Here is a 17,079-nt window from a genome sequence, read left to right as displayed (position 1 = left end):
AAGATAAGGTTGGAAGATCTTCAGGGGCTTAGTGTTAGGTTTATTTAAGGGGGGTTTGGGTTAGATTAGGGGTATGTACCTGGTTAAAATAAATACAAAGTTACCTGTAAAATAAATATAAATCCTAAAATAGCTATAATATAATTATAATTTATATTGTAGCTATATATTAGGGTTTATTTTACAAGTAAGTATTTAGCTTTAAATAGGAATAATTTATTTAATAAGAGTTAATTTATTTCGTTAGATTTAAATTATATTTAATTTAGGGGGGTGTTAGGGTTAGGGTTAGACTTAGCTTTAGGGGTTAATCCATTTATTACAGTAGCGGCGAGATTCGGTCAGCAGATTAGGGGTTAATAATTGAAGTTAGGTGTCGGCGATGTTAGGGAGCGCAGATTAGGGGTTAATACTATTTATTATAGGGTTATTGAGGTGGGAGTGAGGCGGATTAGGGGTTAATAACTTTATTATAGTATCGGTGCGGTCCGCTCAGCAGATTAGGGGTTAATAAGTGTAGGCAGGTGGAGGCAACGTTGAGGGGGGCAGATTATGGGTTAATAAATATAATATAGGGGTCGGCGGTGTTAGGGGCAGCAGATTAGGGGTACATAAGGATAACGTAGGTGGCGGTCGGCAGATTAGGGGTTAAAAAAATTTAATCGAGTGGCGGCGATGTGGGGGGACCTCGGTTTAGGGGTACATAGGTAGTTTATGGGTGTTAGTGTACTTTAGAGCACAGTAGTTAAGAGCTTTATAAACCGGCGTTAGCCCAGAAAGCTCTTAACTACTGACTTTTTTCTGCGGCTGGAGTTTTGTCGTTAGACGCTCACTTCAGCAACGACTCTAAATACCAGAGTTAGAAAGATCCCATTGAAAAGATTGGATACGCAATTGATGTAAGGGGATCTGCGGTATGGAAAAGTCGCGGCTGCAAAGTGAGCGTTAGACCCTTTCCTGACTGACTCCAAATACCGGCGGTAGCCCAAAACCAGCGTTAGGAGCCTCTAACGCTGGTTTTGACGGCTAGCGCCCAACTCTAAATCTAGGCCTTAGCTAGCTACAATATACAGTAACTAATAGTTATATTGTAGCTAGCTTAGGGTTTATTTTTATTTTACAGGCAAGTTTGTATTAATTTTAACTAGGTAGAATAGTTACTAAATAGTTATGAACTATTTACTAACTACCTAGCTAAAATAAATACAAATTTACCTGTAAAATGAAACCTAACCTAAGTTACAATAACACCTAATACTACACTACAATTAAATCAATTCCCTACATTAAATACAATTAAATAAATTAAATAAAATTAGCTAAATCATAAAAAAAAACACTTAATTACAGAAAATAAAAAACAAATTACAGATCTTTAAACTAATTACACCTAATCTAATAGCCCTATCAAAATAAAAAAAGCCCACCCAAAATAAAAAAAAAACCCTAGCCTAAACCAAACTTCCAATAGCCCTTAAAAGGGCCTTTTGCGGGGCATTGCCCCAAAGAAATCTGCTCTTTTACCTGTAAAAAAAATACAAACAACCCCCCCAACAGTAAAACCCACCAACCCCCCAAATAAAAGCCTAACTAAAAAAACCTAAGCTCCCCATTGCCCTGAAAAGGGCATTTGGATGGGCATTGCCCTTAAAAGGGCATTTAGCTTTATTGCGGCCCAAAGTCCTAACCTAAAAAATAAACCCACCCAATACACCCTTAAAGAATCCTAACACTAACCCCCCGAAGATTCACTTACCGGGAGAAGTCTTCATCCAAGCGGCAAGATGTCCTTATTGGATCAGCCAATAGGATTGGAGTTCAATCCTATTGGCTGATTGCATCAGCCAATAGGATTTTTTCTACCTTAATTAATTCCAATCAGCCAATAGGATTGAGCTCACATTCTATTGGCTGATTGGAACAGCCAATAGAATGCCAGCTCAATCCTATTGGCTGATTGTATCAGCCAATAGGATTTTTTCTACCTTAATTCCAATTGGCTAATAGAATTCTATCAGCCAGTCGGAATCTAAGGGATGCCATCTTGGATGACGTCACTTAAAGAGATATTCATTCTGCAAGAAGACGCTGTTGGAAGAGGATGCTCCGCGCCGGATGTCTTGAAGATGGAGCCACTCTGGATGAAGACTTCTGCCCATCTGGAGGACCACTTCTGCCCATCTGGAGGACCATTTCAGCCGGCTTCGTTGAGAACATCTTGCCGCTTGGATGAAGACTTCTCCTGGTAAGTGAATCTTCGGGGGTTAGTGTTAGGATTTTTTAAGGGTGTATTGGGTGGGTTTATTTTTTAGGTTAGGGCTTTGGGCTGCAATAGAGCTAAATGCCCTTTTAAGGGCAATGCCCATCCAAATACCCTTTTCAGGGCAATGGGGAGCTTAGGTTTATTTAGTTTGGCTTTTATTTAGGGGGTTGGTTGTGTGGGTGGTGGGTTTTCTGTTGGGGATTTCTTTGTATTTTTTTTTTACAGGAAAAAGAGCTGATTTCTTTGGGGCAATGCCCCACAAAAGGCCCTTTTAAGGGCTATTCATATTGGTAGTTTAGTTTAGGCTAGGGTTTTTTTTTATTTTGGGTGGTCTTTTTTATTTTGATAGGGCTCTTAGATTAGGTGTAATTAGTTTAAAGATCTTGTAATTTGTTTTTTATTTTCTGTAATTTAGTGTTTGTTTGTTTTTTGTGATTTAGCCAATTTAATTTATTTAATTGTATTTAATGTAGGGAATTGATTTAATTGTAGTGTAGTGTTAGGTGTTATTGTAACATAGGTTAGGTTCTATTTTACAGGTAAATTTGTATTTATTTTAGCTAAGTAGTTAATAACTATTTAGTAAAATTCTACCTAGTTAAAATAAATACAAACTTGCCTGTACAATTAATAATAAACCCTAAGCTAGCTACATGTAACTATTAGTTATATTGTAGTTAGCTTAGGGTTTATTTTATAGATAAGTATTTTGTTTTAAATAGGAATAATTTAGGTAATGATATTAATTGTATTTAGATTTATTTAAATTATATTTCAATTATGTTCTGTTAGGGTTAGACTTAGATTTAGGGGTTAATAAATATAATATAGTGGCAGCGACGTTGGGGGCGGCAGATTAGGGGTTAATAAATGTAGGTAGGTTGCGGCGACATTGGGGGAGGGAGATTAGGAGTTAATAAGTATGATGTAGGTGGCGGCGATGTCCGGAGTGGCAGATTAGGGGTTAATAAGTATAATGTAGGTGTCGGCGATGTCGGGGGCGGCAGATTAGGGGTTAATACGTGTAAGATTAGGGGTGTTTAGACTCGGGGGTTCATGTTAGGGTGTTAGGTGTAAACATAACTTTAGTTTCACCATAGGAATCAATGGGGCTGCGTTACTGAGTTTTACGCTGCTTTTTGGCAGGTGTTAGACTTTTTCTCAGCTGGCTCTCCCCATTTATGTCTATGGGGAAATCGTGCACGGGCACGTAAATCCAGCTCACCGCTCACTTAAGCAGCACTGGTATTGGAGTGTAGTGTGGACCTCAATTTTGCTCTATGTTCACTTCTTGCCTTTGAATGCCGGGTTTATAAAAACCCGTAATACCAGCGCTGTAGGTAAGTGAGCGGTGAGAAAAAACTGCACAGTAGCACCGCACAGCTCATAATGCAAGACTCATAATCTAGGCGTAATTTTCAAACAGTCCTGTTCACTGATGAGTGTCGTGCATCCCTGGATGGTCCAGATGGATGGAGTAGTGGATGGTTGGTGGACGGCCACCCTGTGCCAACAAGGCTGTGACTTCAGCAAGGCAATGGTGGAGTCACGTTTTGGGCCGGAATCATGGGAAGAGAGCTGGTCAGCCCCTTTAGGGTCCCCAAAGATGTAAAGATGACCTCTGCAAAGTATGTGGAGTTCCTGACTGACCACTTCCTTCCCTTGTACAGAAGGAAGAACTATGCTTTCCGTAATAAAATCATATTCATGCATGACAATGCACCATCTCATGGTGCAAAGAATACCTCTGCATCAATGGCTGCTATGGGGATAAAAGGAGAGAAAGTCATGGTGTGGCCTCCATCCTCCCCTGACCTCAATCCTATTGAGAACCTTTGGAGCATCCTCAAGCAAAAGATCTATGAGGGTGGGAGGCAGTTTACATCCAAACAGCAGCTCGGGGAGGCTATTCTGACATCTTGCAAACAAATTCAAGCAGAAACTGTGCAAAACTCACAAGTTCAATGGATGCAAGACTTGTGAAGCTGCTATCGAATAAGGGGTCCTATGTTAAAATCTAACGTGACCTGTTAAAATGTTTAAAAAGTTAAAATGTTGTTCAAAGTTTGATTGAAATAGCTTTTGATTTCAGTAAATATGCTGCAAACACAACAAATGACAATTTTCAGTTCTTTACAACCTATAAAGTGTTTTGAAACTTACTTTGCGTAATAATTTGGAACAGTGCATTGTAAGTTTTTTTTTTTTTTTTAAAAATACTGTTATCATCAGGAGGTTTGTTCAACAAAATTTGAATTGTACTCTTAATAGTTGATAACATGAGAATTATGCTGACTGTTGCTACATCAATTATTTAGGTAAATGAGAAAGATATCATTGGCATAATAATTTGGAACAGGGTGCACATTATACTTATGAACCCCTAATCTGCCGTCCCCAACATCGCCGACATCTACATTATATTTATTAACCCCTAATCTCCCGCACGCAATGTCACAGCAACCTGCCTACACTTATTAACCCCTAATCTGCCGCCCCCAAAGTCGCCGCCACTATAATAAACATATTAACCCCTAAACCGCCGCACTCCCGCATCGCAAACACTAGTTAAATATTATTAACCTCTAATCTGCCGCCCCTAACATCGCCGCCACCTACCTACATTTATTAACCTCTAATCTGCCGCCCCCAACGTCGCCGCCACTATACTAAATTTATTAACCCCTAAACCTAAGTTTAACCCTAACCCTAACACCCCCTAACTTAAATATAATTAAAATAAATCTAAATAAAAATTCCTATCATTACCTAAATAATTCCTATTTAAAACTAAATACTTAACTATAAAATAAACCCTAAGCTAGCTACAATAAAACTAATAGTTACATTGTAGCTAGCTTAGGGTTTATTTTTATTTTAAAGGCAAGTTTGTATGTATTTTAACTAGGTAGAATAGTTACTAAATAGTTATTAACTATTTACTAACTACCTAGCTAAAATAAATACACATTTACCTGTAAAATAAAACCTAACCTGAGTTACACTAACACCTAACCTTACACTACAATTAAATAAATTACCTAAATTAAATAAAATTACCTAAATTACAAAAAAAACCCCACTAAATTACACAAAATTAAAAAAGACATTATCAGATATTTAAACTAATTACACCGAATCTAATAGCCCTATCAAAATAAAATAGCCCCCCCAAAATAAAAAAAAACCCTAGCCTAAACTAAACTACCAATAGCCCTTAAAAGGGCCTTTTGCGGGGCATTGCCCCAAAGAAATCAGCTCTTTTACCTGTAAAAAAAAATACAAACAACCCCCCAACAGTAAAACCCACCACCCACACAACCAATCCTCCAAATAAAATCCTAACTAAAAAAACCTAAGTTCCCAATTACCCTGAAAAGGGCATTTGTATGGTCGTTGCCCTTAAAAGGGCATTTAACTCTTTTTCAATTGCCCAAACCCTAAGATAAAAATAAAACCCACCCAATAAACCCTTAACAAAGCCTAACACTAACCCCTGAAGATCCACTTACAGTTTTGAAGAACGGACAACAATCCTCAACGAAGCCAGTAGAAGTCTTCATCCAAGCGGCAAGAAGTCCTCAACGAAGCCGGGAGAAGTCTTCATCCAAGCCGTCAGAAGTGGTCCTCCAGACAGGCAGAAGTCTTCATCCAGACGGCATCTTCTATCTTCATCCTTCCGACACGGAGCGGCTTCATCTTCAAGACATCCGGCGTGGAGCATCCTCTACAATCAAAGTCTTCTTCCCGAATGAGGGTTCTTTTAAGTGACGTCATCCAAGATGGCGTCCCTTGAAATTGATTCTATCAGCCAATCGGAATTAAAGGTTAAAAATCCTATTGGCTGATGCAATCAGCCAATAGAATTGAGCTTCAATCCTATTGGCTGTTCCAATCAGCCAATAGGATTGAGCTCGCATTCTATTAGCTGTTTTGTGTAATTTAGTGTTTTGGTTTTTTGGAATGTAGGTAATTTTATTAAATTTAGGTAATTTATTTAATTGTAGTGTAAGGTTAGGTGTTAGTGTAATTCAGGTTAGGTTTTTTTTTTTTTTTAAACAAAAGTTTTTATTGAGTCAAATGAAAAGTAGAACAGTAACATTTGGGTAAGAAGAACATTGAGTAAATAATTACAATTTGAACATCGCGTTGAGATGGTTATCATCATATCCAAAGAAAATAATACAGAGTAAGGCATGACATCTCAATATCTCATTGTGATGTGGGGTTGTAGGGGGAGCAGAACCCATGTTACAATTAACTATGAACTCAATTCATTTTTTTTTCCTTTAATGGGGGGGTGGGTTTGGAATATGTAAAATTAATATGCTTAGTTATTTCAAAGAAAAAAAATGCATATGTGTAGCTATTATAGGAGGTATTGGGTGAGGATACTGGATATTATTATGAAAGTGAAGTAATAGTATGCTGTCCGGGGGAGAGATAGAGAGGGGTGGGGTGGGGGGGGGGGGGAGTGGGAAAGGAATGGAGTGTCTAAGTTTGAGGGTTCGTGATTGGGCGAGTGTTCCAGTCTGGGAATTTCGTAAGCCAGGGGGACCAGATCTCAAAGAAAGAATCGACTTTGTCTAGAGCCATTCAGGTTAGGTTTTATTTTACAGGTAAATGTGTATTTAGTTTTGCTAGGTAGTAACTAAATAGTTAATAACTATTTACTAAGTAGTCTACCTAGTTAGAATAAATACAAACTTGCCTGTAAAATAAAAATAAACCCTAAGCTAGATACAATGTAACTATTAGTTAGATTGTAGTTAGCTTAGGGTTTATTTTATAGATAAGTATTTCGTTTTAAATAGGAATAATTTAGGTAATGATATTAATTGTATTTAGATTTATTTAAATTATATTTAAGTTATGTTCTGTTAGGGTTAGACTTAGATTTAGGGGTTAATAAATATAATATAGTAGGTAGGTTGCGGCGACGTTGGGGGAGGGAGATTAGGAGTTAATAAGTATAATGTAGGTGGCGGCGATGTCCGGAGTGGCAGATTAGGGGTTAATAAGTATAATGAAGGTGTCGGCGATGTCGGGGGCGGCAGATTAGGGGTTAATACGTGTAAGATTAGGGGTGTTTAGACTCGGGGGTTCATGTTAGGGTGTTAGGTGTAAACATAACTTTAGTTTCACCATAGGAATCAATGGGGCTGCGTTACTGAGTTTTACGCTGCTTTTTGGCAGGTGTTAGACTTTTTCTCAGCCGGCTCTCCCCATTTATGTCTATGGGGAAATCGTGCACGGGCACGTAAATCCAGCTCACCGCTCACTTAAGCAGCGCTGGTATTGGAGTGCAGTGTGGACCTCAATTTTGCTCTATGTTCACTTCTTGCCTTTTAATGCCGGGTTTATAAAAACCCGTAATACCAGCGCTGTAGGTAAGTGAGCGGTGAGAAAAAACTGCACAGTAGCACCGCACAGCTCATAATGCTAATCTAGGCGTAATTTTCAAACAGTCCTGTTCACTGATGAGTGTCGTGCATCCCTGGATGGTCCAGATGGATGGAGTAGTGGATGGTTGGTGGATGGCCACCCTGTGCCAACAAGGCTGTGACTTCAGCAAGGCAATGGTGGAGTCATGTTTTGGCCCGGAATCATGGGAAGAGAGCTGGTCGGCCCCTTTAGGGTCCCCAAAGGTGTAAAGATGACCTCTGCAAAGTATGTGGAGTTCCTGACTGACCACTTCCTTCCCTTGTACAGAAGGAAGAACTATGCTTTCCGTAATAAAATCATATTCATGCAGGACAATGCACCATCTCATGGTGCAAAGAATACCTCTGCATCAATGGCTGCTATGGGGATAAAAGGAGAGAAAGTCATGGTGTGGCCTCCATCCTCCCCTGACCTCAATCCTATTGAGAACCTTTGGATCATCCTCAAGCAAAAGATCTATGAGGGTGGGAGGCAGTTTACATCCAAACAGCAGCTCTGGGAGGCTATTCTGACATCTTGCAAACAAATTCAAGCAGAAACTGTGCAAAAACTCACAAGTTCAGTGGATGCAAGACTTGTGAAGCTGCTATCGAATAAGGGGTCCTATGTTAAAATCTAACGTGACCTGTTAAAATGTTTAAAAAGTTAAAATGTTGTTCATAGTTTGATTGAAATAGCTTTTGATTTCAGTAAATATGCTGCAAACACAACAAATGACAATTTTCAGTTCTTTACAACCTATAAAGTGTTTTGAAACTTACTGTGCGTAATAATTTGGAACAGCGCATTGTAAGTTCTTTATTTTTTTTAAAAAAATACTGTTATCATCAGGAGGTTTGTTCAACAAAATTTGAATTGTACTCTTAATAGTTGATAACATGAGAATTATGCTGACAGTTGTTACATCAATTATTTAGGTAAATGAGAAAGATATCATTGGCATAATAATTTGGAACAGTGTGTACATTATACTTATGAACCCCTAATCTGCCGTCCCCAACATCGCCGACATCTACATTATATTTATTAACCCCTATTCTCCCGCGCGCAATGTCACAGCAACCTGCCTACACTTATTAACCCCTAATCTGCCGCCCCCAAAGTCGCCGCCACTATAATAAACATATTAACCCCTAAACCGCCGCACTCCCGCATCGCAAATACTAGTTAAATATTATTAACCCCTAATCTGCCGCCCCTAACATCGCCGCCACCTACCTACATTTATTAACCTCTAATCTGCCGCCCCCAACGTCGCCGCCACTATACTAAATTTATTAACCCCTAAACCTAAGTCTAACCCTAACCCTAACACCTCCTAACTTAAATATAATTAAAATAAATCTAAATAAAAATTCCTATCATTACCTAAATAATTCCTATTTAAAACTAAATACTTACCTATAAAATAAACCCTAAGCTAGCTACAATAAAACTAATAGTTACATTGTAGCTAGCTTAGGGTTTATTTTTATTTTAAAGGCAAGTTTGTATTTATTTTAACTAGGTAGAATAGTTACTAAATAGTTAATAACTATTTACTAACTACCTAGCTAAAATAAATACACATTTACCTGTAAAATAAAACCTAACCTGAGTTACACTAACACCTAACCTTACACTACAATTAAATAAATTACCTAAATTAAATAAAATTACCTAAATTACAAAAAAACAAACACTAAATTACACAAAATAAAAAAAGACATTATCAGATATTTAAACTAATTACACCGAATCTAATAGCCCTATCAAAATAAAATAGCCCCCCCAAAATAAAAAAAAAACCTAGCCTAAACTAAACTACAAATAGCCCTTAAAAGGGCCTTTTGCGGGGCATTGCCCCAAAGAAATCAGCTCTTTTACCTGTAAAAAAAAATATAAACAACCCCCCAACAGTAAAACCAACCACCCACACAACCAACCCTCCAAATAAAATCCTAACTAAAAAAACCTAAGTTCCCAATTACCCTAAAAAGGGCATTTGTATGGTCGTTGCCCTTAAAAGGGCATTTAACTCTTTTTCAATTGCCCAAACCCTAAGATAAAAATAAAACCCACCCAATAAACCCTTAACAAAGCCTAACACTAACCCCCGAAGATCCACTTACAGTTTTGAAGACCGGACAACAATCCTCAACAAAGCCAGTAGAAGTCTTCATCCAAGCAGCAAAAAGTCCTCAACGAAGCCGGGAGAAGTCTTCATCCAAGCCGTCAGAAGTGGTCCTCCAGACAGGCAGAAGTCTTCATCCAGACGGCATCTTCTATCTTCATCCTTCCGACGCGGAGCGGCTTCATCTTCAAGACATCCGGCGTGGAGCATCCTCTACAATCAAAGTCTTCTTCCCGAATGAGGGTTCTTTTAAGTGACGTCATCCAAGATGGCGTCCCTTGAAATTGAAATTGATTCTATCAGCCAATCGGAATTAAAGGTGAAAAATCCTATCAGCCAATAGAATTGAGCTTCAATCCTATTGGCTGTTTCAATCAGCCAATAGGATTGAGCTCGCATTCTATTAGCTGTTTTGTGTAATTTAGTGGGGGTTTTTTTTTGGAATGTAGGTAATTTTATTAAATTTAGGTAATTTATTTAATTGTAGTGTAAGGTTAGGTGTTAGTGTAATTCAGGTTAGGTTTTATTTTACAGGTAAATGTGTATTTAGTTTTGCTAGGTAGTAACTAAATAGTTAATAACTATTTACTAAGTAGTCTACCTAGTTAGAATAAATACAAACTTGCCTGTAAAATAAAAATAAACCCTAAGCTAGATACAATGTAACTATTAGTTATATTGTAGCTAGCTTAGGGTTTATTTTATAGGTAAGTATTTAGTTTTAAATAGGAATAATTTAGGTAATGATAGAAATTTTTTTAGATTTATTTTAAATATATTTAAAGGGACATGCAAACAAAAGAATTCTTTAATGATTCAGATAGAGAATACAATTTTAAACAACTTTCTAATTTACTTCTATTATCTAATCTGTTTTATTCTCTTGGTATCATTTGTTGAATGAGCAGCAAGGCACTGCTGGTTTCTAACTGAACACATGGGTGAGCCAATGACAATCAGTTTATATATGCAGCCACCAATCAGCAGCAAGAACCTAGATTGTCTGCTGCACATGAACTTGCCTAGATAAACATTTCAGCAAAGGATAACAAGAGAAAGAAGCAAATTTAATAATAGAAGTAAATTGGAAAGTTGTTTGAAATTGTATTTTTGGATTTCATGTCCCTTTAAGTTACTGGTGTTAGGGTTAGACTTAGGTTTAGGGGTTAATAAATTTAGTATAGTGGCGGCGACGTTGGGGGCGGCAGATTAGGGGTTAATAACTGTAATATAGGTTGCGGTGATGTTAAGGATAGCAGATTAGGGGTTGATAATATTTAACTAGTGTTTGCGAGGCGGGAGTGCGGTTGTTTAGGGGTTAATATGTTTATTATAGCGGAGGTGATATCCGGAGCGGCAGATTAGAGGTTAATATTTTTATTTTAGTGTTTGCGATGCGGGGGGGCCTCGGTTTAGGGGTCAATAGGTAGTTTATGGGTGTTAGTGTACTTTTTAACACTTTAGTTATGAGTTTTATACTACAGCTTTGTAGCGTAAAACTCATACCTACTGACTTTAGATTGCGTTACGAATCTTGCGGGATAGTCTGTACCGCTCACTTTTTGGCCTCTCAGAAAAAGCTTGTAATATCGGCGCTATGGAAGTCCCATTGAAAAAAGACTTTACACAAATTGCGTAAGTTAATTTGCGTTATGGCCAAAATAGTGTGTGGTGCCCCTAAACCTGCAAGACTTGTAATATCAGTGGTAGTGAAAAAGCAACTTTATGAGCCTTAACGCTGCTTTTTCACCCATACCGCAAAACTCGTAATCTAGCCGTAGGTTTTTTATTTTTTTTTAATTTTTTTTAAAAGGGGTATTAGAATAGGAATTATTTTTTATTATTTTTGATAATTTGTTATTTTGTGTAATTTTTTTTCGTTTTCGGGTGTTTTTTTTTTTAGAATAGCCATTTTTTATTTTTAATGGGCAGCAAAAGAGCTGAATGCCCTTTTAAGGACAATGCCCATACAAATGCCCTTTTCAGGGCAATGGGTAGATTAGGTTTTACTTTATTTTTATTTTGTAGGTTTGGGGGTTTGTATACTGTTAGGGGGTGTATGTTTTTCCCTTTTGTAGAAAAAGAGCTTTCTTTAGGGCACTGCCCTACAAAAGGCCATTTTAAGGGCCTACAAAAGGCCCTTTTAAGGGCCCTTGGTAGTTTATTATAGATTAGGATATTTTATTTTAGGTTGTTTTATTTTTTTTTATTTTTTTTAACAGGGTATTAGAATAAAATAGGAATAATTTTTATTGTTTTGGATAATTTCGTTTGTTTTATTTTGTAATGGTAGTTTTTTTTATTTTTTGTAATTTTAGTGTCTTTTATTTTTTGTAATGATAGGTTGTTTTTTTTTTTATTTAGATAATTGTATTTGATTAATTTAATTTATTTTATTGTAATGTTAGGTTTTAGTGTAAGGCAGTTTAGGTTTTATTTCACAGGTAAGTTTATATTTATTTTAACTAGTTAGTTAGTAAATAGTTAATAACTATTTACTAACTAGTCTACCTAGTTAAAATAAATACAAACTTACCTTTGAAATAAAAATAAAACCTAAGCTAGCTACAACTATTAGTTATATTGTAGCTAGCTTAGGTTTTATTTCACAGGTAAGTATGTATTTAGTTTTAGGTATTATTTAGTTAATAATTGTAACTTTAATTTAGCTTTATTTCAATTATATTAAAGTTAGCGGGTGTTAGGTTTAGGGTTACGGTTAGGGTTAGGTTTAGGGTTAGGGGTTAATTGTTTAATTTAGGTTGTTGCGATGTGGGGGGATGGCGGTTTAGTTAATAGGTTTATTAAGTGGTAGTGATATGGGAGGCCAGAGATTTAGGGGTTAATAAGTTTATTTAGTGGTGGCGATGTCGGGAGTGGCAGATAAGGGGTTAATAAATTTAATTTTGTGTTTTTGATGCGGGAGGGTCTCGGTTTATGGGGTTAATAGCTAGTTTATGGGTGTTTAGTGTACTTTGTAACACTTTAGTTATGAGTTTTATGTAACAGTTTTGTTGCGTCAAACTCATAACTACTGCTCTCAGATGGCGGTGCATATCTTGTCGTTATAGGGTGTAACACAAGCATTTTAGCCTCACCCCAAAACTCGTACTGGTAGGGCTATGGAAGTTCCATGCAAAAACATAATTTTTTTGAGTGCAGGACTGACGTTGAGTTACAGGCTAAAAGGCTTGCGGTACAGCTATACCGACAAGACTTGTAATGGCTGTGTTGCTGTTTTAACACAAATACCAGCGCTGCTTTGAGCTGGTTTTACGTGCTCATGCACGATTTCCCCATAGACATCAATGGGGAGAGCCGGCTGAAAAAAAGGCCTAATACCTGCAATAAAGGAGCGTAAAGCTCTGTAACGCAGCCCTATTACCTACATTACACTTATTAACTCCTAATCTGCTGCCCCCAACATCGCCGACACCTACATTACACTTATTAACACCTAATCTGCTGCCCCCAATGTCGCTGACACCTACATTACACGTATTAACCCCTAATCTGCTGCCCCCAATGTCGCTGACACCTACATTACACGTATTAACCCCTAATCTGCTGCCCCCAATGTCGCTGACACCTACATTACACGTATTAACCCCTAATCTGCTGCCCCCAATGTCGCTGACACCTACATTACACGTATTAACCCCTAATCTGCTGCCCCCAATGTCGTTGCCACCTACATAAATTTATTATCCCCTAATCTGCCACCCCCAACGTCGCCACCGCCGCCACTGTACTAAAGTTATTAACCCCTAAACCTTTGGCCTCCCACATCACTAACACTAAATAAATATATTAACCCCTAAACCTAACCCTGAGTTTAACCCTAACCCTAACACCCCTAACTTTAATATAATTAAAATAAATTGAAATAAAACTTACTATTATTACCTAAATAATTCCTATTTAAAACTAAATACTTACCTATAAAATAAAACCTAAGCTAGCTACAATATAACTAATAGTTACATTGTAGCTATCTAAGGTTTTATTTTTATTTCACAGCTAAGTTTGTATTTATTTTAACTAGGTAGACTAGTTAGTAAATAGTTATTAACTATTTACTAACTATCTAGCTAAAATAAATACAAATTTACCTGTAAAATAAAACCTAACCTAAGTTACACTAACACCTAACATTACACTAAAATTAAATAAAGGAGAAGTCTTCATCCAAGCGGCAAGAAGTTGTCCTCAAGGCAGGCAGAAGTCTTCATCCAGACAGCATCTTCTATCTTCATCCTTCCGACGCGGAGCGGCTCCATCTTCAAGACATCCAGCGTGGAGCATCCTCTTCTTTCGCTGGCTATGCAAGAATGAAGTTTTCTTTAAATGATGTCATCCAAGATGGCGTCCCTTGAATTCCGATTGGCTGAAAGAACTCTATCAGTCAATCGGAAATTAAAGGGTAAAATATTCTATTGGCTGATGCAATCAGACAATAGGATTGAGCTTGCATTCTATTGGCTGTTCCAATCAGCCACTAGAATGCAAGCTCAATCCTATTGGCTGATTGGATCAGCCAATAGGATTGAAGCTCAATCCTATTGGCTGATTGCATCAGCCAATAGGTTTTTTGACCCTTTATTTCCGATTGGCTGATAGAATTCTATCAGCCAATCAGAATTCAAGGGACACCATCTTGGATGAAGTCATTTAAAGGAAACTTCATTTTTGAATAGCCAGCGAAAGAAGAGGATCTTCGGGGGTTAGTGTTAGGTTTTATTAAGGGTTTATTGGGTGGGTTTTATTTTTAGATTAGGGTTTTGGGCACAGAAAAAGAGCTAAATGCCCTTTTAAGGGCAATGCCCATCCAAATGTCCTTTTCAGGGCAATGGGGATCTTGGGTTTTTTAGGTAGTTTTTTTTTTTTTTGGGGTGGTTAATTGTGTCGGTGGTGAGTTTTACTGTTGGGGGGTTGTTTGTATTTTTTTTTACAGGTAAAAGAGCTGATTTCTTTGGGGCAATGTCCCGCAAAAGGCCCTTTTAAGAGCTATTGGCAGTTTAGTGTAGGCTAGGTTTTTTATTTTTATTTTGGGTGGGCTTTTTTATTTTGATAGGGCTATTAGATTAGGTGTAATTAGTTTAAATATTTGATCATTTCTTTTTTATTTTGTGCAATTTAGTGTTTTTTTGTAATTTAGTTAATTGTATTTAATTAATGTAATGTATTTAATTTTAGTGTAATGTTAGGTGTTAGTGTAACTTAGGTTAGGTTTTATTTTACAGGTAAATTTGCATTTATTTCACAGCTAAGTTTGTATTTATTTTAACTAGGTAGACTAGTTAGTAAATAGTTATTAACTATTTACTAACTATCCTACCTAGTTAAAATATATACAAACTTAGCTGTGAAATAAAAATAAAACCTAAGTTAGCTACAATGTAACTATTAGTTACATTATAGTAAGTATTTAGTTTTAAATAGGAATTATTTAGGTAATAATAGTAAGTTTTATTACAATTTATTTTAATTATATTAAAGTTAGGGGTGTTAGGGTTAGACTCAGGGTTAGGAAGTCTATAAACCCAGCAGCACAACCAAGGTAGACTGTATTCACACTTTATTTAGTACCAGGAGGAAAAAACATAACGTTTCAGGCTCAATTGCCCTTAATCATTTGACCTTATTACAATATACATCTCTTTTATACACGTCACCCCAGGTGTAGCTACTTATAAATTTACCTGATCTCTCGAATCAATTCTCCAATATAGGCGACACCTAGTGGTCTGTAGATAATAATACATTTTTCAATTTAAAAACAAATCAATTTTAACAGTGTTACAGCTTCATATTAGACTTAACAAAATAGATCTATATACAGAGCGAAAGAAACTTTTTCTGATTAAAACCAAGTTATAGCTGATCTAAAATAACTCAATACAAATTACCAGGGAATTACAGGAAGATATTAAAATCTAATTCACGGTTCATACCTTTTGGATACATGCAATCTAATTTATAAATCCACATGGATTCTCGCCTTTTTAGAATTAATTCCCTATCTCCCCCTCTACGTGGGACTGGGATGTGGTCTATAATCTGAAATTTTAATTGTGCAATTGAATGGCCAAATGTGAGGAAATGGTTAGAGACAGGGGTGTTTAAATCCTTACATCTAATATTCAACTTATGTTGTGTGATTCTGTCCCTGATCCTCTGGGTCGTCTCTCCAATATAAATCTAACCACATGGATATTTGATTAAATATATTACATACATTACGAGTTGTGCGTTAGTCTTAAAAAGCAGCGTTGGCCGGTCCTAACGCTGCTTTTTAACACCCGCTGGTATTACAAATCTTGCAGGTACGCTCCATTTTTGGCCAGACTTGGAAATACTGCAAATCCACATACGTAAATTGCGTATCCTCTTTTTTCAATGGGACTTGCATAGCGCCGGTATTACGAGTATGACAAAAAGTGAGCAGTACACCCTCTCCTGTCAAGAATGGTACCGCATTTTAAAGTCAGTAGTTAAGAGTTTTACACTACAACGCCGTAGCATAAAACTCTTAACTAAAGTGCTAAAAAGTACACTAACACCCATAAACTACCTATTAACCCCTAAACCGAGGCCCCCCCATTGCAAACTCTAAAATAACATTTTTAACCCCTAATCTGCCGAACCGGACATCGCCGCCACTATAATAAATATATTAACCCCTAAACCGCCGCACTCCCACATTTCAAACATTAGTTAAATATTATTAACCCCTAATCTGCCGTCCCTAACATCGCCGCCACCTACCTACATTTATTAACCCCTAATCTGCCACCCCCAATGTCGCCGCCACTATATTAAAGTTATTAACCCCTAAACCTAAGTCTAACCCTAACACCCCCTAACTTAAATATAATTAAAATATATATAAATAAAATTACTATAATTAACTAAATTATTCCTATTTAAAACTAAATACTTACCTGTAAAATAAACCTTAAGCTAGCTATAATATAACTAATAGTTACATTGTAGCTAGCTTAGGGTTTATTTTTATTTTACAGCCAAGTTTGTATTTATTTTAACTAGGTAGAATAGTTATTAGTTATTAATAATTTAATAACTACTAAGCTAAAATAAATACAAAAGTACCTGTAAAATAAAACCTAACCTAAGTTACAATTATACCTAACACTACACTACAATTAAATTATTTCCCTAAATTAAATACAATTAAATACAATTAAATTAAATTATCTAAAGTACAAAAACAAACAAACACTAAATTACAGAAAAT

The sequence above is a fragment of the Bombina bombina genome, chromosome 1, assembly GCF_027579735.1.
Source record: "Bombina bombina isolate aBomBom1 chromosome 1, aBomBom1.pri, whole genome shotgun sequence".
Lineage (NCBI taxonomy): Eukaryota > Metazoa > Chordata > Amphibia > Anura > Bombinatoridae > Bombina > Bombina bombina.
This window is presented reverse-complemented; position numbering follows the sequence as displayed.